At 46.0% G+C, this 22731-nt stretch overlaps 1 pseudogene; it reads left to right on the top strand.

The window, feature by feature from the left end:
- Positions 1–221: 221 nt before the first annotated feature.
- LOC149863464 (solute carrier family 25 member 3 pseudogene) lies at positions 222–1715 on the top strand (annotated as a pseudogene).
- The last annotated feature ends 21016 nt before the right edge of the window (positions 1716–22731 follow it).

Below are 22731 nucleotides of genomic sequence, written 5' to 3'. Positions count from 1 at the left end.
CTCCCCCCAGCAAGAGAAGCCTCCAAGCACTTCTTAACGTATAATAAGCATCTTAAGCCATTCCCCGTGTTGCCCGCTGCTACGCTTCAGGAACCTGGAGGGGCTTTCCCCTCTTATTTACATCTCTGCTGAAACTGCATCACTTAACGTGCATAATCCCCCTGCATGCCTTTCTGCTGGCATCGCCCCTTTCAGCTTCCCCGTACCCTTCTCGGCGTCTCATGGCCACCGTGCCGACTGGCTTTGCCCCACTTGAGCTTCCTTTCGCTCCTTCCCTCTCATTCCCCCATGTCTCGAGTTTCCTCAAGTATCGCCCCCACCACAAGGCGCTCCTGCCCAGACCAACCCGTGCAGGGCCACCGAGGTGCGTGTGGCCTCGCTGCCGGCACCGGGGCGGCGCCCCGAGGCCGTGCCCGGCAGGGTGGAACCCCGCGGGGCCCCGAGGAACTGGCAGTTGGAAGGAGCTCGTCCGGAGGGCCGGGGCCACAGAGACACGCCGCAGGGGCCTCCCCACCCCCGGGATGTCCTGGTGCCCAGGGCGGTGCCAGCCCCCGAGCGATAGCAGCACGGCCACCCCTGCCTGGCGGTGGGGCGTCTTATTCCCTGCACTCTGCAGCCCAGGGGGCAGCAACAGCCGCGGCACCTCGTCCCAGCCCAGTGGCCTGGGTGGGCAGGGGGAGCTGGATCTCGGGGGTCCGGGAGAGGGTGATGGCAGCACCCCCCCTCATCCAGAGCACCGATTCAGGCGGCGGGCGATCATGGCCCCTGCCCTGTGGAGCAAGGAGGAGGACTACAGCTGCCAGTACGGCTCGCCCACGTACCTGGCCCTGTGCGGCTTGGGTGGTATCGTGAGCTGCGGCCTGACTCACACGGCGGTGGTGCCGCTGGACCTCGTGAAGTGTCGGATGCAGGCAGAGCCCAGCCGCTACCGGAGCCTGATGCAGGGCTTTTCCCTCACTGTGAAAGAGGAGGGGATGCGTGGGCTGGCCAAGGGATGGGCTCCCACCTGCTGGGGCTATTCCATGCAGGGCCTCTGCAAATTCGGCCTCTACGAGGTGTTCAAGCTGCGCTACGCTGAACTGTTGGGGCCGGAGCGAGCCTACCTGTACCGGACCAGCCTCTACCTGGCCGCCTCAGCCACCGCCGAGTTCTTTGCTGACATCGCCCTCTCTCCCATGGAGGCAGTCAAGGTGCGGATCCAGACTCAGAAGGGTTATGCCAACACGTTACGGGAGGCTGCCCCCAAGATGTATCAAGAGGAAGGTCTGTGGGCCTTCTATAAGGGAGTGACCCCACTCTGGATGCGCCAGATCCCCTATACCATGATGAAGTTTGCCTGCTTTGAGCGCACCTTGGAGGCTCTCTATGCCCATGTGGTCCCCAAGCCACGTAGCGAATGTACCAAGATGGAGCAGCTTGGTGTCACCTTTGTGGCTGGCTATATTGCTGGCGTCTTCTGCGCTGTCGTTTCCCACCCGGCTGACTCGGTAGTGTCTGTGCTCAACAAGGAGAAGGGAAGTAGTGCTTTGGACATCCTGAAGAGGCTGGGCTTTAGAGGTGTATGGAAAGGCCTCTTTGCCCGCATCCTCATGATTGGGACCCTGACAGCCCTGCAGTGGTTCATTTATGACTCAGTCAAGGTCTATTTAAGGATGCCCCGGCCCCCGCCACCGGAGATGCCTGAATCACTGAAAAAGCACTCATTCTTTAACTAGATCCAGCCTGCAGCCTTCACACGGTGAACTCCACTCCTGCTGCACTGAAATGCCTGATCCACGTCTCTGTAGCCTGTGTCAAGCTCTGGGACCACCACCGTCTACTCTTCTCCAGAATGACAACCATCAGCTTAGTTATCTTTCTCCCACAGACCACCACGACTGCACTGCATTCAGGTCCCAGCTGTCTCAGATGCTGTCTGCATACACGTGGACTTATATTTGATTTGTTAAAGGTCTAGTTCCTCAAAGCCTTCAGTCTTGCAATATATGACTCTTGGGATTTGTTTTCTCTGTTTTCCGAGACTTCTGAAACAAGACAGGTAGCATTCCCGTACCGCAGGGAAAGCTGCCAGAGTGCTGTCCACGGGTGCTTGTTTTCAGAGATGTACAATTAGAAGAACCAGAACATTCCCAGTGACTGCGAATATTATAGTAAATAAATTAATATGTTCAGATACTAATGCATTTACAATATCCCCCGCCTATCGGGTTGCTCCAGATGATCTACTAGAATTTTCAGCAGTTTCTGTTTTTATATTTTACTGTATACCATTGATATTTTACTATATTAGGGGTGTAAAATACCACACGTTAATATTTTTACAGCTTAACATATTTTTAAAGGTTAAGATGTTAATAATATTCTTCTGTGCACATGGAGCAATATTTTTTAGATGTTTGGAAGTGTGTTTATTAATGAACGGCGCTCCCAAATTTTAAAATCTGTGCATAAAACAGAGTTAATTCAGACCTTCAACCTTCATCTCTTGTTTTAAATAAACCATTTAGGATAGACATATATGTATTATTAGCCCTATTTATATGTCATTTCTCTCTCTTCTCTGCCTTTCCTTTGTTTAAATATAGATCAAACTGACATGTGCCATGGGTTTACTTTAATATAGGCGTATGGGCATGGTGTAGCTCAAATGAGATACTATACGCTGGCCACTCATTTCTGTGCAATTTGTTTAGCTTAATGCATTTTTTCCAACATGTTGCTTGTTAAATGTCTAGATTTTGTTTTAGGAATGTACATACCAGTAGTTAAAAGCAAATAAAGAAATCTTTTTAGTGGAAAAATATTATTTCAAAGTGTTTTAGTTACTGTTTAAATATAGGGTCTTTCTTGAATGATGATGTCCTGCAGGAAGGCTGTAAACTAACTTTACATAAACCGTTTGTGTGCAATGAGCATTTATGGCCGACTGAATGAAATGACTAAGAAAATTCTGCAACACTTCTGATAAAGGTAAGACCCTGGTTCTGAAAGGCTACGAAACCAGTGCGGGGACCTTACCTGAAATCCACGGACCTTGGGTTAATACACTGGAGAACGCAGTAGCTCAGTAGCCCAGAATTCAGTAGTCATGACCAAGAAATGCACGACCAGGAACGTACATAAGCTTTGCTCTTTCAAAAGGTTTGCGTAGCATATACCCGCAAAACGTGACAAGGCTCCCAATAAACTGCTGGTCTACAGGTCTTTATGAATCCAGTTCCAAAGGGATTAAAGCCTGCAAGATAAAAACTGTGGCGGTCGGCAGTCCGGAGCTCCAGTGCTGGATGACGAGCTCGGACGAACAGGCGGGGGCTGACGGGGCAGAGACGGCACTGACCCGTAATGGTTGCAAAGCTGATTTATTCCTCACGCTTGTAGAGAGCGTAGGTTTCGCAGTTACAGCAGTTGTAAACTTTTAGTTGCTTAGTACGATCGAACTCTAATTTGAAAACGACAGCTGACGAAAGCGAGTCGACCGGTTTCGAGCCTGCAGGTGCGGGGAACGCCGGGAGACAGCGGTGGCGGAGAGGCCTTCACAGGTGGCCGGCTGGTGAGGTGGCCCAAGGTACCTCCGAGCTGGTCTCTGCCTTGGGTGGGAACTGTCTTGACTTAAATACTTCTCAAGTAGCCAATGACACGATCCCTTTTGGGGAATGTGCTAGTCTGGTCACGTACTGGCTATCTGCTTCGTGCAGGACCGGGCGTGCGTACGCTGCCAATTTGAATATCTTACTCCATCACACGCTGGCCATGTGTGTGGCGCGTGTACGCGCACTTGTCTTAGGGGCTTTCCGCCTGCATATTCGTACTTGTTCCTTTTAACTCTGTGTCATCAGCACTTTCCGATTTTGGCTTAGACAAAAACTAGGCCCTAGAACTTGAAATGAAAAAAACCCTGGATTCTTTATCCGGCTGCCATTACGGGAAAAAACGGAAAATAAATATCAGTGTCTGACCTGTTACATGCCACCATGTAAGCAGACAGCGCTGAAGAATAATCAAGGACAGAACTGTAAGAGCTAGTTCTGTAGCTCGACGCAGAAGACACCGGACGGCACCTTCCAGTTCAGTACCGGTAACCTGGAAGCCGTGAAAACCTTGTTTTCACTCCCATTTGAGTCTTGCCATTGAAGCTAAAACTCGATGGATTTTAAGATAATACTAAGCTCAATTAAAGCTTAATATTTTTGCAATCTCATTGAAACAATTGAATTATCATTGCTGTTATTACCATATTAAAAGTAGCAATTATTTAAGTGCAGAAATCAAGAATAACTAACAGTCCGGTCCAGAATTAAACTATGGAGAAAGCTGTGAGGAAAACACTGAATTAAAAGGAGCGACAACTATGCCAGCACCAAAAATACAAGCAATTGTCCCTTTCCATTCATCTTGTTCCTCTCACCATTGCTGCTGTTTTATATCTTTCTCCAAAGAGGGTGCTCAGCAAGAAAAGGGATAAAGAAGGTGCATAAGAATTGCCACCGCTAGGTCTTGCATGGCATAGGAAACCCAGAAGTTCCCAAATTATACACATGCATACCCAGACTAGAAGCCAGAGTGATATTTAAGTACTGCTCCATTTCAACCTCCTGTGTACTAATTTACTTTCAAATGACAAAGGATCTATAATGAAGTGCAAACCCTAGGACTTGTGCATATTGAAGGCTCCTGATATGCTAAGATGTCATGGAAATAAGACACAGCAGAAACTCATGAATCAAGCCAATCAAGGAGCCGATGTCTTATTCATTTGAGAAAGATATCCACGGTGTTTAAAAGCTGAGTACAAATGTTCTCTTTGCTATTTTTTTCAAAATATACTTTAAAATTAAAACTTCATTTTAAATATTCCAAGTTTAGAATCAGTAGCCTGAAGTCAAATATTCTGAACTATTTTTTCCCTTCTTGGAGCCCAGGTCATTGTCCCCTGTGTGTCGTGTCATCATTTACATCAGTACATGTAAATGGATATAAAGTGCCACCAAATCAGAATGGGACTACTTTGCACTAGCGTGCATAACTGCATAAGGCACAAGGTAGTGGTGAATCGGGGGGGGGGGGGGGGGGGGGGGGGGGTTACAGTCCTAGCACTAGGTTCACTTGAAAACCACCTTCCATTAGCACTACAATCAGCCACAAGCTTATTGACAGTATTTCCACTTCATTATGCTCTGCACTGCCACGTTCACATTGTTAATGCACTACAGTGTGTTATATTAACCAAGCACTTTTCCGCTTCCCAGAAATCTGGAGGTTACTCTACAAAGGCATACTGCCAAAAGCCATAACAAAAAATATGACTCTTCCTTTACGTGCATGTATTTCAGTAATCCTGGTATTTTTCCATTAATAGGCCTGATTTACCTGCTCTTGGCTCAGCTGTCCAGACAGCAAATGCAGTTCCACATAAAAACTCTGCAAGGTACAGCTCTTCCGTAACAGAACACAATGAATAGCTGAGAAGTCATTGTAAAGCCAAGAAAATATTCTGCTCCCTGTTGATGTCAAGGATGCTGTTCATGTGTGCATAACAAGCAGGATTTTACTTTACACCTATTATTTATTCTTTCATCCATATTTAAAATTGATTAATTAGAATAAGGAATGTATTTTTTTCTGGAACTGTTTCTAAAATTATTCCGATGTGTTAGGTAAAATATAGAATTATAGTATAAAGCATAGACAAATAGGATTTTGTAGTCAAACACAGCTCCTGGAATTATTATTTCATCAAAATGAAGAGAAAGATACCGGGAGGCTTCATGTTACCGCAATCAACAGTAGTAAAGTCTGCACTTCCTTCTGGCATCTGTACGTTTACAGCGTAAAGAGCAGTTTTGGTTTGCACATTTTTCTTTATGGAGATGTGCAGAAAACAGTGTATAAAAATGATGCTGTTGCTGGAAAAAGTCAGGAAGTGTTCTGTCCAGCTTTACATCAAAATGTTTATGGCATGAATGTATTTTTACCATGCACCTTGTTCTCCTTAGGTTTTGTGTCTTGTGAGAAAAATGTACTTTGTAAAAAACTCTACCTTTCCACCAGTGATACTCATGATGGGTTTTTCATCTAGTTTTTATACTCAGGATGCTGTTGTTACGAGCTGTGGTTCGAATGTGAGTATTTGTGAAGTTTGCTTTTGTTTTTTATAAAATACTTGTGTCCTAATTCTGAAACTGCAGTCATTAACTCTCCCATGCCCAACTGAAAGGTGTTTTTCCCAATGCAGTTCTAGCCTTTACATTTCTGTTAATCAATTGTGCGCTTATTTAAATAAAACCATTAACATCAATGAAAAATATTCTTTAAATATTGAAGAAATTAAATCTAACCATAGAGGCTTGTCTTTAGATTTTGTGAGTTTTAACAGTTTCCAATACATTACCTGTCTTTTGTTATCTAGTCAACCCACAGTGCAGCCTTGCATGCTATATGCAGTGCACGGGGCCCATCTGGTGAGGACTACAAACAGCATACTGCCTGGGGCTGGTGTGCATGCTGTATGCAGTGCATGAGGCCAGTCTTGGCATGCACTGTGCCAGACCAGCCCTGCACACTGGATCTGAGATTACTCTGAATTGGGCCCAGAGACAGGCCACGAATGCTGGATCCAGCGAGGAGGTCCAATCTGGCACAGGTACCACATGCAGTGTCTATCCCAGGCTGGCCCCACATGCCATGTGTAGTGCACACCCTGGACTGGCCCCACATGCTGCATGTACCCACAGGGCTGGGGCTAGCATGCATGCTGCAAACAACATGCAGGCTGGTCTAGGGTGCACCCTGCCTTGTGCACTGGATCCAACCCAGCCTGCAGACTGGCTCCATGCCCCCATCCAGTTCGCAGGGTTGGATGAGTTTGGCAGCCCTGCACTAAACTACTCTAGTAGATAAAAGTGAAACAAATGGCCTATTTGAAAATCCAAATTGTACAAAATACAATAAATAAAACATCAAGCATCAACAGTGACAAGTAAATTAGACTTTTAAAGAAATCTTAATTTTAGTAACTGTTAAAAAGGTATTAAAAATGAAATTATTAACAATACATGTTTTTTGGGTTCTTATTCTGTTCTCACGCTCTTGTGAATCAAGTTTCTATGCCAATAGTGTCCTTTTAATTTTGAAAGTTTTTGTTTAAAAACGTAGCTAGATGTATTTCAATTAAAATGAACCCCCACACATCTTACTATAGTATGTACATATGATTAATATAAACGGCAGTGTGGATATGAATGACAAAAATTAGTTTAATGTAGCAATATAGGTTATAAGACAGGGATGGGCAATTATTTTGGCTGAAGAGCCACTCTAGGACCTTTGGTGAGCTGTTGCAGGCTGGGGGGAGAGGGGTACTGCCCCCAGACCAGCATGATGGGGTAAGGGGGTGGTGCTGACAGGGCGGGGGTAATTGAGCATATTTGGAGCTGGGCCCATCCACCCCACAACCACCGTTGGGTGTGCCAGGTGGGTGGGTGGGCGGGCACTCTCCATGAAGATTGGCCTGGGGCCCCACCGACAGGGTGCACTTAGCCAGGAGGATGGGATGGGGGTGGAGCAGCATCTGGAAGTGGGACAGGCAGGTAGGAGTGGGCTGGGTTCAGGGCTGGAGCTGGAATCATGGGGTGGTGACAGTATGGGGCTGGGACCCAGGGCAGAGCCAGAGTACACTCCCTGCCTGCCCGCAGCCCCATCCCGTCTGCCTGGCTGAGCATACCCTGCTCACAGCAGTCCTGGCTAGTCTCCTTGGAGACCCTGCCTGCCCACTCCATCTGGTGCCCCTGGCAGTGGGTGTGGGGTGGACAGGCTGGGGTGTCCAGGCAGTGGGGCTGGGGCTGGCAGCAGCAGCCAGAAGGAGCCTCTGCGGCCAGGGCTGCTGGGAAGTACAGTCTAATCACCATGCCACCCCCACCCTGCTGCACACCCGGGGGCACTGGGACTAGCCATATACACCATGACCTGGGCTGCCCCCCATACCTGGGCTGGCTGGGGCTGAGAGGCCCACCGCAGGCCAGATAAAATCCCTTGGGCCAGATCCAGCCCACCAACCATATTTTGTCCACCCCATTTTGTGATATATCCCCAACATCATTAATGATTTCCCATATGTCACCACTTCAGATGGTTTACTAATGTTCAGATAGATAAAATATACTAAATTTCCCTTTTCAAGAGAACCAGTTTACTTACCAAAGAAAAATATCAGCTTAGTCTGACACAATCTACCTTTGTTAAACATATGTTGCACTTTATCCAATTTTCCATCTACCTCCATCTTCAATTTTTCTTTCCTGAAAAATTTGTCCTAAGGAGTTTGTAGTTGTTTGGACCACTCCCCTCTCCCCCCCTTGTATACGTACAAGATTTTCTATTCTCCAGTCATTTGGTATCACTTGATAGATACATTAATAATTTGTTCAATACTCTATGAAAGAAATTATCCAATTGATGGCTTGAAAGTGGTATTTAAAGGCTTTTTTTGAGGGGGGGGATATATATATATTCCCAAAAGGCAAGCTTTAAATATCATTTTATTTATATATATGCATTAGAATGGTTCAGGATGGGCAGCAAGGGTTAATGGATTTTTAAAAGCCTAAGTCACACATATACAGATTTCTGAACCTTCAGAAACAAGCGAGCTATCTAACACAAGGGCAACGGATACACACACAGCTTGGGAAAGTAAGGGCATGTACCATCCTGTGCCATAACACGAAATAAGTTGGCACCAGCTCACAAGACCAAAGAGGAGGGCCTAAAATTCCTGTTTTGGGAAGGGTGTGCATGTGAAGGGCTTGGAACTTGTTGACAACACAAGATGCGGACAGTGTGATGATCACACAGAGACACCAATAAGTGATAGCCATGGATGGAGAGACTTCAGGAGGGAAAGAGGATACAAAAGCAAAGAGTCTGGATATCCACAAATCAGCCGGCCCAGACAGAATGCACCCAAGAGTGCTAAAGGAACTGGCTGACACTAGCACGGCCAATGGCAAGGATATTCAAGAACTCATGGTGCTCGCTCAAGATGCCTGACGATTGGAAGAGGGCCAACGTGGTACCCTTCAAGAAAGGGAGGAAGGAAGATCCAGGGAACTACAGGCTAGTCAGTTTGACCTCAGTCCCTGGAAAGATCTTGGAGAAAATCATCAAGAAAACCATTAACAACAGGCTAACAGAAGGTAACGTTCTGAGAGATAGCTAACACAGTTTCGTTGCAGGTAGGTTTTGTCTGACCAGTCTCGTTGCCTGCTATGACCAGGTGATGCATCACCTGGACAAAGGAGAAGAGGTGGATATCATATTTTTGGATTTCAAGAAAACCTTTGACCTGGTGTCCCATGATGTCCTCATGGAAAACTTGAGGAATTGCAGCCTCAACAACTTCACAGTCTAATAGCTAGGGAACTGGCTCCATGGATAGACCCAGAGAGTGATAGTTGATGGAACCAAATCAGCATGGTGCATGGTGACCAGTGGCATCCCCCAGGTCTCCATTCTCGGACCTGCACTCTTCAATGTGTTTATAAACGATCTGGTCGCTGGTGTCAAAAGTGGACTGGCCAAGCTCACTGACAACACCAAGCTATGGGTAAGTGCAGTCACCCTAGAGGATAGACTTGCAATCCAGGCCAACCTTGACTGGCTTACAAGGTGGGCTGATCAAAACTTGATGGCATTCAACACTGAGAAATGTAAGATGCTCTACCTCGGGAGGAAAAACTCACACCATGCTTACAGGTTTGGCAGTGCTACGCTCGCTAGCACAACGACCAAAAGAGACTTGGGGGTCATGATTGACCAAAAGGTGAATATGAGCCACCAATGCAATGCTGCAGCTGGCAAAGCAAACAAAACTCTGGCATGCATCTACCAATGCATCTCAAGCAAGACCCAGGAAATCATCTTCCCACTTTACTCAGCCTTGGTGAGACCACAGCTGGAGTACTGTGTCCAGTTCTGGGCTCTGCAATTCAGAAAGGATGTGGAGAAGCTCAAGAGAGTCCAGAGGAGAGTCACACCCATGATCAGAGGACAAGAGAGCAGGCCTTATGAGGACAGGCTGAGAGACATGAGACTCTTCAGCCTGGAACAGCGTAGGCTCAGGGGTGACTTCATGGCAGCCAAAAGTATATAAGACATGTGCATCAGGAACCGGAAGAACATCTGTTCACCAGGGCACCCCAAGGGAAGACAAGGTCCAAAAGTCACAGGCTCCTGGAGGACCATTTTAGGCTGGACATAAGGAAAAACTTTACTGTCTGAGTCTCCAGGGCCTGTGTGGCAGCAAGGCTTATGCTGCTTATCATAAAGAGCCTACAGGGACCCAGGAGAAGGTTCCCGAAGAGCATGAAGTGTGCTGGAGAGGCTGTTGCAAGCACCAACATAACCTGGTGAGAGACAAGAAATGAAACAACAAGAAGCAGGAAGCTCAGAAGTGCCTAAATTCATCAGCTCCTGTAGGCTCCAGTTGGCCGGGCACGGGACAGAGAACAGTTAAAAAACCATGCCCGGCAACAACCGGAAGTGGGAGGAAAAGAGAGAGATGAGAGGAGAGAGCAGACAGAGCATTGAGAAAAAGTGAAGCCAGAGACAATGCCCTGGGAGGGGTAGAGGAGGAGAGTAGGAGACTCTCTCTTCCTGACACTCGGAGGAGTCTTCATACATGCCTACACTTGGTAAGAAGAGACCACTATCTGCGAGATCCGGCATGGCAACGAGAATTTCAGCCTGGGAACCTGAAGAGATGGGAAAAAGCCAACCGTGAGTAGCGGTGTTTCAGGACAGGTGTACCTGTGGAAAATACAGAGATCCGCAGTCCTGCAGCCCACCAAAAATTCATGAAAAGGATAAGAAAAACTGGGAGCACCACAGAGATAATGTCCTAACAGCTTAGACATAACAGTGCCTCCCAAAAGTAGAACAGAGTGTAAAAAAAATCCTTATTAGTACCCAGGACAACTGTAATTAAGAACAGCAAGCCTCCCTCTTTTTTTATTTGATCCAACAAGTCATGGCAGGCGAAAATAGGGTGGATGTGCTGAGAAAAAATCTTAATTAGAATAGCAGCTGTGACCTAGGGACTAGTACACACCCAATGCAAATCATCAAGTAAGGGAATGAACTAATTCAGTTAACTTAAAGCCTGGAATAGACTCCCCCCAGGGGTGGTGCAAGCACCTACTCTGGATACTTTCAAAAAACACTTGGCTGCCTATCTTGTTGGGATCATTTGACCCCTGCTGACTTCCTGCCCCTGGGGCAGGGGGCTGGACTCGATGATCTTGTGAGGTCCCTTCCAGCCCTGATGTCTATGAAATCTATGAGAGATCTGAGAGTAACAAACGGTCCGTCCCTGGCTTCTTCTCCCTGAGAGGGGCTCCGAGAAGGGGCCTGGGGTTCCTGAAAAGGGTTCCCAAGGCCACCATGGACATAGAACAAACACCAAACCATCTCATCCACCCCACTGGGGAGGGGGCAGGGGATAGGTTTCAGCATCCCACCTCCAGCCTGCTGACATCTGACACCTAAGAGAGAGCCTCAGAGTGAAGCCTCCGTTGTGGCCAGACGTTTCTTGACTCTGATGGCAGCCCTAGAATTGGTAGATATGTAGAATTGCTTGATTGTTTGTATTGTTTCTTTTCTGTTATCACTGCATATCAATAAATTTGCCTGTTATCAAATAGAAAGGCCGCGGTCGGTCTGAACAAGGCATCTGGGTCCTAAATCCAGATCCAACAAGTTTCACCATGGTCAGTGGTGAAGCTCTTTGAGTTTTGCTTCCACCTCAGATGTGGTCATTTCCATTTCTCTACCCTCATTCCTATTATGCATTACATGTCTCTTTACTACATATTTTTATCTTTAATTGCAAAATGTCTGGTAAGGCAGTTGTTAGCAGGATTTATTTTCATAATAAAAATCCTTTGTTAAATCACAGTTGTATTAACCATGAGTGTATTAGATTTTTGCCACAATAAATAAGAAACTGTACTGCTTTTTTTACAAGCAAGTCTGTATATGAGCTTTATTGTGAAAGCTCAGGACATATGCTAGACATGTATATAATAGTACTATAACAATACTGCTGCTATCAGATCATTAATTGTTTAAGAATATAAATTAAATTGAAAAATAACCAAACTTGGAGAATGTGTATGGCTGAATGGACCAGAAAACACTTAACTAAATCATTTGCTGGATTATAGGTTTGTTTCTGATGTCACACCACTTAATTCAGAGATCTCCATTGACTTTTGGGCCACTAGAGAGCTTGTGGTCTGTTTTAAATTAATCCTATTCAATTCCACATAGGTCATGTATTTTTCATTTTGAATTTTAGGCATTTCTAATTCTTTAATACCTCTGATTTCTTCACTGCAGATCAGTAAGACAGTATACTTACAACAGCATGGCTAAAGCTGCATTTCTATTTGCTTCTTAATAAGATAAATGCACCCACGTTCACCTTGTACCTTGTGGAGACAGGAGAAAGGGAAAAGTCTCAGACTATTTGAAATAGGCATATTCCCAATTATTATTACACAGAACATGTCCAAAGGTGTGATATCAGATGCTGGAGATTTGTGGAAGGAAGGGACAGAGGCCCTGTCTAAATCGGAAGTTTGACTTAATTTTATGTCGGGGCAGGCAATTATTTTGGGCGGAGAGCCGCTTACTGAGTTTTGGCAAGCCATCAAGGGCTGCATGACAGGCAGCCCAGGGTACATAAATATTAATTTTCTCAATTTATTTTTTAGGGGCCACTGGTCAGTGCCCACCTGCAGACGCTGCCAGCAGCATCAGTGACGCCTTTTCACAGGGGGTGCACCACCACACTCAGGGGGTGCACTTGCACCTGTGTGCACCCCTACACATCGCCAAAGGTGACCGGGTGTGGAGACCCCAGCACAGAGGGCGCTGCTACAGGGGCCCAGGGCCTAGTGATGACAGGAGGCTGAGCTAGATTGAGGCCTCGTAAAAAGGGACAATGTTTAATTACCCCCCGCGAGGCATGGGGTATGGTAAAGGGGAGGTTTTTGAGCTACGCATCTAGCCCATATGGCTTGGGATGTTCTGTGAGTCACCTACTGAGAGCTGGGCCCATCAAGGGGTCCAATAACCTGCTGGATTTAGGGGGGTCCATCAGAACCATGGCTAAGCTGTAACTCAAGGGCAGCATCCCTATTCTTTATTTATACCAGCAAGACATGGCAGGAGAGATTAGAAGGTGCCCTTAGGGCGCAGCCAGCATGGTCACAGAGCCCACGGGACATCACGGCCGTCCCTGGGGGCCCTACATCTTGACAGCGTCCAAGAAAGTTTGGACAGATGTTCTCCAGGGAGATGGGCAGTGCAGCAAACGTGTTCGCTGGCATGGCGTGGTGTCAGATCAAGCACTATAAAGTCAAAACTGGTGTCAGAAAGTTGAAACGCGGTGTCAATTTATAAACATTGTAAGTGCAAAACGTCGTAACTCAAAATGTTGTAAGTTGAGGACTGCCTGTAACTGGGTTGGGGCAAACACCAAGTTTAGATAAGAAAGCTGTGATTTGCACTTAAATAAGTCCAAGCGTGGAATATGCAACTGCGCCAGCAGCACGCATCTGGAATCAAGGCTAATTTCCAGCAAAGGCATGGCCTGAAGGTTTGGATGAATGAATTGTTGCTGAATGTTGCAACAATTAATTAATCATTGAGAACTTACCAAAGGTTGTGGTGGATTATCTACCACTGGAAATTTTTTAATGAAGGTGGGGCTTTTTTCCTGAAAAACATTCTATGCTTTGAACAGGATCTAGTACAGCAAAGTACTGCAGCCTGAGGCTAGAGAACACAGCAGTCCCTTCTGGCCTTGCGAATCAATTAATGCTATGCTCTCCACATCCCGCAGGGAAGCAGAGTATAAACTAGAGCAACTCTGAGGCTGCTGTGGCTAACAGGAACATCTGGGAAGGTCCCTAGGTCATTAGAGTCAAATTTGCCCCATCCCACTGAAAGCAGGAGACTGAGAATTGAGACTTGAGAGCTTTAAGTAGTTCTCAAGCAATTCTTTGGCCAAGAGTTAACTGCCAGTGGAGGGCAACTTGTCCAGAGGAAGAACGGCTAACCCGCAGCATCTTTGAAGGTAAAGGTGTAGTTAGTGAAGAATATCACAGGGAAAGAGAAATCTGGGGGGAAAGGCACATGCTTGCAAGTGAAATTCAGGACATTACTTTGTAAGAAAGATGTGAAAATGTAAAAAATACGCAGCCTTTTCTGGGGTGCCTGCTGTCCTGAGTGGGCCATATCCTGCCCTTGATCCACCAGCGATAACTGCCATTATCATCGATCGGCATTCAGGCACTGGGGACAACGCTTACCTCAGCAGATATTAGCTGTCTAACAGCAACCAAGTAAACATGAACCATACAAGAATTGCAAGTCCCTGCAGGTTATTTGGAAATTACCTTTAATCGGCCCCAAGCAATTTCTATGTGAATTACAGCAAAAGAAATAATCCGGGCAGGTGCAGACATTCAAAACGCCCGAGGTGGTAGTGACCTAAGTTTTGCAGTATTCTGTAATTGTTGTAGTTTAGATTGGTAGAGAACAGAGCACACGTTTCCCCCTTCGGTGGGGCAGCAAATCTTAGACTAGGTTCCACCATCTTTAAAGCAGCCTGTGTGTGCTGAACTTCTGTGCTGGTCCAGGGTGCAAACCAGTTTCGTGTGCTCAACTTCTGTTCTGTTACAGGTGTAGACTGGTTTCCCATCACTTATACCGGTAAAAGTGTAAAAGTCTCTCCCTGGCCTCATTTTGCCTCTGTGTGTGCCTGTGAGTGTAAAAGAGAACAGGAAAGGAAAGCTCTTTCCTCAAAACGTGCTCACAAAATGAAGGTGACAAGAGTGTGGAAGGCAAGGAGAGGAAAAATAGTTGAAAAGGAGAATGAAAGACAGCGAGGGGTGGAGGAGAAGTGATGGTTAATACGTAGTATGGAATGAATGAGAAGGAAGAAAGCAGAGAGAATGGGCATGTGCAGGGGGGAGGTCACAGGAAGGGCAGAATGGTAGGGAAGTGAAAGAAACTGTGTTCATAGGATTAAAGCTTCATCCTGGACAGTCATTCACTTCACCAACCAGAGAGAAATATAATCTACAATGGTACCTGTGTTTTCTTGTCTCTACACCCACCTTATAACTGCTAGAATCTAGCAGTTTAACACGGGGAAGGAGAAAATATCACAGAAACTCAGTGGCCATTTGTACATGCCACAAAATTGGCCTTTAAAGCTGCTTACTGGCCTTTTGCACCGCTTTAATGGCACGGCTGTTTACACGTCTTGGTGGTGTAATGCACGTCAAATGACTTTGGGATGCAGCAAAATAAAAGATGTCTGAGGTGTTTTAGTTTGCTACTTTACAGCGGCCGAGGGAAGCACCGGACCCCAGGCAGGCCAAAGGCTGTGCAGGCAGCCCGTGCAGGCAGCCCGGCAGCAGCCCAAGCAGGCAGGCTCCACTAAAGTTAAAAAGAAAAAGTGGCAACCCTGATCATTTTTTTTCCTCCCTGGAGACTGCCTGAGCTGCATGTGGACCTGGTGCTTCCCTCCGTGGCTGCAGTGCCCCCCAGGACTGCCTGGGCCAGGTGCCTGAGGGCGGGTGCCACCTGGGGGGGCTGCCACTGCCGCAGAGGGAAGCACCAGCCCCCCTGCAGCTAGGGAACCACTCCTCCTGCCAGCAGCTCACCTTCCCCTCCCTGCCACCAGAGAGGTAGGTAAGGATCAGGCCTGACCCTTGCATACACGCCACGGGGGGGAGGGGTGTTACTTCACCCTAAATTAAAAACCCACCACTTCAATTTAGGGAGACCTAAACTGAAGTAAACCCCTGTGCCGTGTACAAATGGCCAGTGATCACAGCAGCAAAAAACATTTGCATCTAATGATGTGGAGCTATCCACCAGTGCAAACCTTTCATAAATAAATTGGTGAAACAATACATTTGTTTTTCAGAGAGAAACTCACATTCAACCCTAAATCATGTTTCCTGGGCATCACAGCAGAACAGTCATCAATAACTTGTCATACTGAAGCTCTGCTCTTAGTGCTTACATAAGCCAAGAAATGTATCTTGGCAGCCTGGACAGGCAATTTTAAACCAAGTGGAAACCATGTATAAACTTCCTTGGACAAAACTTGACAGTCTGAGTAGCATCATACTACTCACCATCACAGGCTGCTTTGAGAAGTAGACCATAGCAATGGTCTTCTGCAATAATTTAAATACACATAACGTAATCCTGATCTCATTCATTCCCACTTTCTTTTGGGCAAGATTCTGCTCTGATTTACATCTCTGTGAAATGAGAGTGGGTCATTTTAATTTAACGCTATTCTGTAATGGACAGCAAAACAGGATCAGAAAACTGTGTCCATGTACTGTGTAATAACAGTGGAACCTGGCTTACAAATACTACTATCTATATGCGTATTTTCCAGAAGTTGCTTATATTGTTAAAATTAAACTTTTCACACTTGGCTGCTTAAACCTACCCACTAGAACTATATTCGGGTACCAATGTCACCTGACGTTTGAAAGATGCTGAATATCCACAAGTACGGGGGGGTGGGGGAGATGCTGAAAACCAGGCCTCTGCATGACTACATTTTGATTTAGAGGCTTAGATTAGCTGGAAAATGTTATCTAAAATCCAATCTCCAAGAACAAGGGTAGTCTTATTCAGATGCTAACATCCTTTTACAATATATAAACATCTTTTTATAACACTACTGTCCTCTTGTCAATGGCCAGCACGTGCTGCAATATATTGCTTGGGTTGGTTTTTTGTTTTTCAGGAATTCAGGTGGCTCTCTGCCTCTATCTCCCCACTTTGGACATTGTTCTTCACGCCACACCAACAAGAGCTTGTGTGGAACAACTAGATTATTTTCATTTGAAGATAATAGCACTATCGACAGCAGAAACTACTGTCTGTTGCTCTTTCTGACCCTATAGTCCAGGCCCTGCCTTCCAGTATGGAGCAGGACCGCATCCCGTCATCGCCCTGCTCTCAGCAGGTTGTCTGCACATGGCACATACCACAAGGAGCAGCCAGGCTGCTGAATGCAAAGAAAAGGAGTGAGAACAAAGGTCTGGCAGAAGTGCTCTAGCCGTCATAGCCCCTGACTCCCAGGACTCACTCACCAAATAACCCAGCCTCCTCTGGTACCTCTCAGCACTTCCAGCTGCCCCCAGAGCCCTCCCAGCCCTTTCTGCACCATCCCTGGACATGGACATAGGAGTCTTGGATGTGGTAGTGGTAGCCAATTCCTCCACTTCCAGTCTTCATGGATTATGTAGCACATGTTCAGGACAGCTCGGAGCCAAGGAGCCAGGCAGAGGCCACCGTGTGAAAAGAAAATGTGTCTTCTAGTCTTGGGCAGCCCCAGTGCTGTGCTGGGCTCTGTGCCTCGCTGCCCTGCCTTCTTCCTCTATTGCAGGCCTGGGGGTGTAAACTGTGACTCGGTCTCCTGTAAGGAACATCACATCTGGAGCTGCCAGGGGAGGAGAGGAAGAGACATGGCTTGGTTGAAGACATGCTGACACCGTGTGGGGCAGACCAGAATTGGGCCCAGAGCAGGTGAATAGGCAGTGCCATAGCAATGAAATGTGGTGCCCAGGGCAAAGCCTGCCATGGCAGCCTGCCCTCACTCCACGCACAGATCTGGGGGGCACATGCTCCCCCATGCTTGCCCGGGAGTGCACGCAGCTCTTGGAGCTGTCCTTCCCTCAGCCCTGTGCCTCATCAAGCAAGCCACTCATGGCTCCATCCTGTGCCCCGCCACGTCTGGGCAGCGCCTGCTGGTGCCCCTTTATTTCAGCACCCGGGGAGGTCGCCCCACTCACCCCCCCACACTTGCTATGGCACTGAATAGGGAACTGTTGGCTTCCTCTCGGGGCCTGGTCTGCTGCTGCCTGATCCTACTGACATGGGCTGATGCTCCAAGGGCAGGAAGGGAACGGGCATGTCTTAGCAGCAGTAGCCATATGTGGGGAAGGAGGGTACCGTGTGGGTGTGAACCACTAAAGGGAGCCCCAGGCTAGCAGGAAGAACAATTCAGCATTCCTATGAGGGGACTAGAAAATGGCTGAAGCAGCCCCAGCAGGTAAACCCAGACTCCAGGCCCAAGAAGAAGGCTGTGCCTGGCAAAAGTGATCAGGGGACCTAAAAGGCTCCCAGGCTCCTGGCAGCAACTGGTGTTGTTACGGGTCACTTTTGCCTCCGTTCTGGTGATCTCAGGCAAGGCAGGGATTTCTGCCATCTTTGTGGCCTCTCGGGGTACCTATAGACGTGCCCGTTCACATTCTGACAAGAACGCGTTGGAGCAGACCAATGAGTCGAGCCTTAATTAGGTCTGCTTCACATTTGAATTAGAATAGTCCGGCGTTGCCACATTGGCACGTTCATAAAGCTCCTGTGCGTTTCAAAATGGCCACTTTATCTAAACTTCATCAAACGAGCTTTCGATAAAGCATCCTGTGGTCATTTGGAAACACACAGGGGTTTAACACGCGTGGCAGTGAGCCATTTGAATTAGAGCAGCTGTCTGAGAAGTGCTATAATTAAAATGCTGCCCCCCCATTCCCCCCCTTCCTTCCAAGCACGTGTGTAGGCAGCCTTGAATTTTTGATGGCTGCCTAGTTCTGGCTGTTCTGGGTCTACATGTGGAAAGGGATTTCTGCTTTTTTTAGGCTTTAGGCATCCTAGACCCTGTGCCCCCCACGTGCCCTTTCCTGAGGGGACACTGGCTTCTCTGCCTGGACTCCCTTTGATGCGATAGCTACTAAATCCATGGTACTAAGAATAAAGGAGCAAGGGCCTTCGCACAGGGAAAGCCCAGAGACAATAGGAAGCCTGCTGACCCGTGGAAAAGAGCCAAGCTGCTACAGACGTGCAGCCTGCTTCTCCAACACAACAGCCCACGCAGTTGTTCCACACAACAGCTCTTTCTATGCCCTCAGTAGCTGCCTGCTGTGTTTTGTTTGCCAACTCGTGTTTTATTCATTTTACACCTACTTATCTCTTTTTCTCTTCCCTTTAAAATGCAGTACAAATGTTGCTATCTTAGGGGAGAGAACAGAAAATGAAAAGGTGTTTTCAGTATAACCTTTCCTACTTGTTTTCAAAAGTGTCGTCCAGAATTTCAGACTGGACTAACTGATCACGTCTAAGGAAACATCGTTCTAGGTTCCCTTTAGATCTCAGTTCTTTATCTGATGTGTTTGTGCCTGGTGGCAATTTTTAGATAGATGAAGATAATCTTTGCAAAACAAAGTAGAATAATTTGGACCAATTAAGTAGCAGTTTCCTGTGCGGAGGCAGAAATGTAGCAAAACTCAATAAAAAGCAAGACCCTGCAGGGCTGGATTTGTCTTGCTGATGGTTCAGTTCTTAGTGAGCTGTAAAATCAGGTGAGCTCTTAATGCTTTATAATGCATTATTCAGGTTAAATAAAAGTATTAATAAAGAACATTTTAAATGCATTATAAACTTGGAAAATGATCTTGTACACATTGTATCAGGTGGGAGGGATGGAGGGAGGAAGGGAGTGTGTAAAAGATAATAATTACACACATTATTTATTAAGCAATAGTCATTAAGGATCACTGGTAGGAGGAGAGAAAGCATCCTTTTAAAAAGACTCCTTCCTCAAGGACTTCTGTTACTTCTTCATTCTTCAATGAAAGTGGAGAATAAAGAAGCAAAGGCCTTAGCACAGGGAAACCCAGACCTTAATACCTTTCTTCTTTTTTCTCCTGTCTGTCCGTATCACGTGTCTGCAGGTACGTGGACCAGCAGTCACCTGCCTGCCCCTCCCAGTCGCACTCCTGGACAGAGTCAGAGTACGGAGGACAAGGTGTGTGACATGGTTCCTTGCTGGCATAAGTAATCTCCATTAATGCCTAGCAGTTGTTTGGAGGAGGTCTGTTGCACACCTGTTGTTCCCAAACTTTTAGCCATGCTCCATTTCTTCCAATAGTCCATCCCTTGCTTCCATGGGAGTTTACATTCTTCTGACTGTACGGAGCAGTAGCTCTGTTCACATTACCGCACTGTAGAAATGATCCCGTTGTTTGTAAAGTGAGTTGATATTAAACCTGTGCTGTTTTGCTTGTAGATGTTTTGAGTGGCCTATGTCTTCTAAAATACATAGTGGCTAATTTCTTTTATGGAAATGATAACGGGTCAAGTAGTGATGCCCTTACTCTCTAATACCATACTCCTCAAGCAGTCCTGTTGCTTGAGGAGTAAAGTGCCACTCCATTTGAGTAAAAGTATCAGAATGTTATTTGACGCCTAGTGGAATGAAGAACTGTACCCAGTTTCCAAAGACTCGTGTCAGGGTTTGACGTGACAGTTTCTGGTTGGGTGTGTTACTAACATGAACTAGTTTATGCGTGTTAGGCTTTGTCTATATTTTTGCACCGTTTCACTTAACTTAGGGTAACTATCTGCCAGTGCATAACTTTAGCAGAGACGTTCTACGTGCTATTAGAAAAACTGCTTTCACTTACTTTTTACCTTGGGAGTGTCTACACATGCTTAATGTGACTGAATTAACGCCAGCACAGTTTAAGCTGGAGTCAACTAATCTGGATGTCACCATCCCAACGTACGTTTAAGCACAGTAATTTATTCCACCATCGGATAGCATTTGTGTCTGATGGGACTATTGGACAGATCAGTACATTGGTCTACAGCAGCAAAACTGTCATGCACGTGTAGATGATAATGCTTTACTGCACAGCAGATTAGTCTACTGTGCAGTAAAGTGCATGTGTAGACATACCCTAGTATTAAACGAAGCTATACTGCTCCACTACAAATCTCTAGAGGGATAGAGCACATCTAATATATGTCTAGAGTGGATCTTTGGTCCTGTTTTAAATTGAGTTGGCATATGTAATTGTAAATGTGCATTGAGGCACGCAACAAACACTTGTGATTTGACTTCACGGAAAAAAGTGACTTTCATATCAATATGATGGAGGTGAAATCTAAAGAAAAATATATGTAGGGTTAGTACAGAAGCCTTTGTACTAGGCCTGCTCTGAAGCCCACTGAAGTCCATGTGAGGTATTTAAAATTGTGTATTCTGGAAGGCAAATGTTGTCCAAAGCAGCGTACAAAGTCATAAATCTTTGTTTCTTGGAAGTTACATAAGGTTCGTGTCAGTAGGTGGAGCTCCAAGATAAATAGTTCTAGTCTCAAAATCCTACCCTCTGCCACACATACAGCCATGTAGCTGGGATATTAATTACAAGAGTAAACTGTATCCTTAAAATAATCTTTGGGGATTTATGCACCTTATTCTGAAAATCAAACGTGTGAGAGAAGACCATTCTAATCCCCCCTGAGCTCGGGCAGCAATGTTCTCTACGGCACGTTTTCAGTTATTCTAACTATCCCAAATGCTGTTAGATCCACCACTTCTCTGCAAAGACACTCAACAGCTTATTACATATCACTATCAAATTAATCAGCCTTAATTTTCCCTTTTCTTAATTTCATCTGACAACTCCAGGTTCAACTTCCACATCCTATCACAAATTATTTCACTCCGTCTTTGACATACTTGCAAATATGTGTGTCTGGCTTTAGTCGTCTCTTTTCCAGACTACCTTTAGTTCTTTAATCTTTCTTCATAAATCGGTCCATGCAGTACTGTGATAATTTTGGTTCACCTTTAAACCATTCCCTCTATTTTTCACATATTTGTGAAGAGTTGCAACTATCTGAAATCCTCATGTCTGTTCGGAGGCAGGGGATAGTGAGCCTGTGCATAGCACAGAAGTTTGGAATAAAAACAAAGGAAGTCCAAAAATTAGCACACAAATATAGCACCAGAAACGTTCCCCCCAGAGTTAAGTGTATCTGGTATCAACTGTATCCGGGAAGTAACGCAGTTAGATTGCCGGGATTCTACTGCCATTGGTTTACGTTAAGCCGTTGTGCGCTCAAGGGCAATCCATCAAAAAATGCAACCGTATTTTAAAGTGTTCTGGTCTTTTGATAAACTTACATCATGGTCCACCGTAGCAAAAGACAAGCTGTTCAAGCAAAAATAAGCATTTTTCAAGCTGTTAATAAGATGGCTATACATCAGCCGCTGATGTGCAGATGCGAATACTACCTTGTTTTATGGATTTGTACATCTTGGAAATAACGGTTCAAATTGATATGAACGAACGAGAACTACAAAAGGTCCGCAATAAGAACAAGAGCCCTTTGGATGATGGAGAAAGGTTATTCAGTACTAGTGTCTGGCAAGTCCTGTCCTTTTGGGGGAAAGACGACATGATAAAGGCAGGCATGTGTGGCAGAAGTGGGGAAATGCTTGGCTCTGATTGATTTTTTGGTTATTCTCAGCCCGAGGTAAGAAGCAGCTGCTGATTGTGTGTTTTATGTGACTGCCTGCTAAACCTATGTAAATGCAGTCATTACAACCATTTAAGGCATCTGAGGGGCTGTGCATGTGCTTTTATGACAGGTACTCATATAGACATCAACAACTTGGAATCGGTGCTTCTTTATGCATACATCTACCAAATATATGAATAATAAACAACACGTGCCTTTTTAATAATTCAGTAGTATGTCTGTATGCAAACCCAGAAGGTAAGAAGAAGGTAAGCCAGGCTGTGGGAGAGGCAAAGGAAGCGGCACTGAAAGGAGGATATA

This window comes from Crocodylus siamensis, chromosome 5 (assembly GCF_052110815.1).
Source record: "Crocodylus siamensis isolate JL-2025a chromosome 5, ASM5211081v1, whole genome shotgun sequence".
Classification (NCBI taxonomy): Eukaryota; Metazoa; Chordata; order Crocodylia; family Crocodylidae; genus Crocodylus; species Crocodylus siamensis.
The sequence above is the reverse complement of the archived record's forward strand: the minus strand, read 5'-3'. Positions and strand labels throughout refer to the sequence as shown.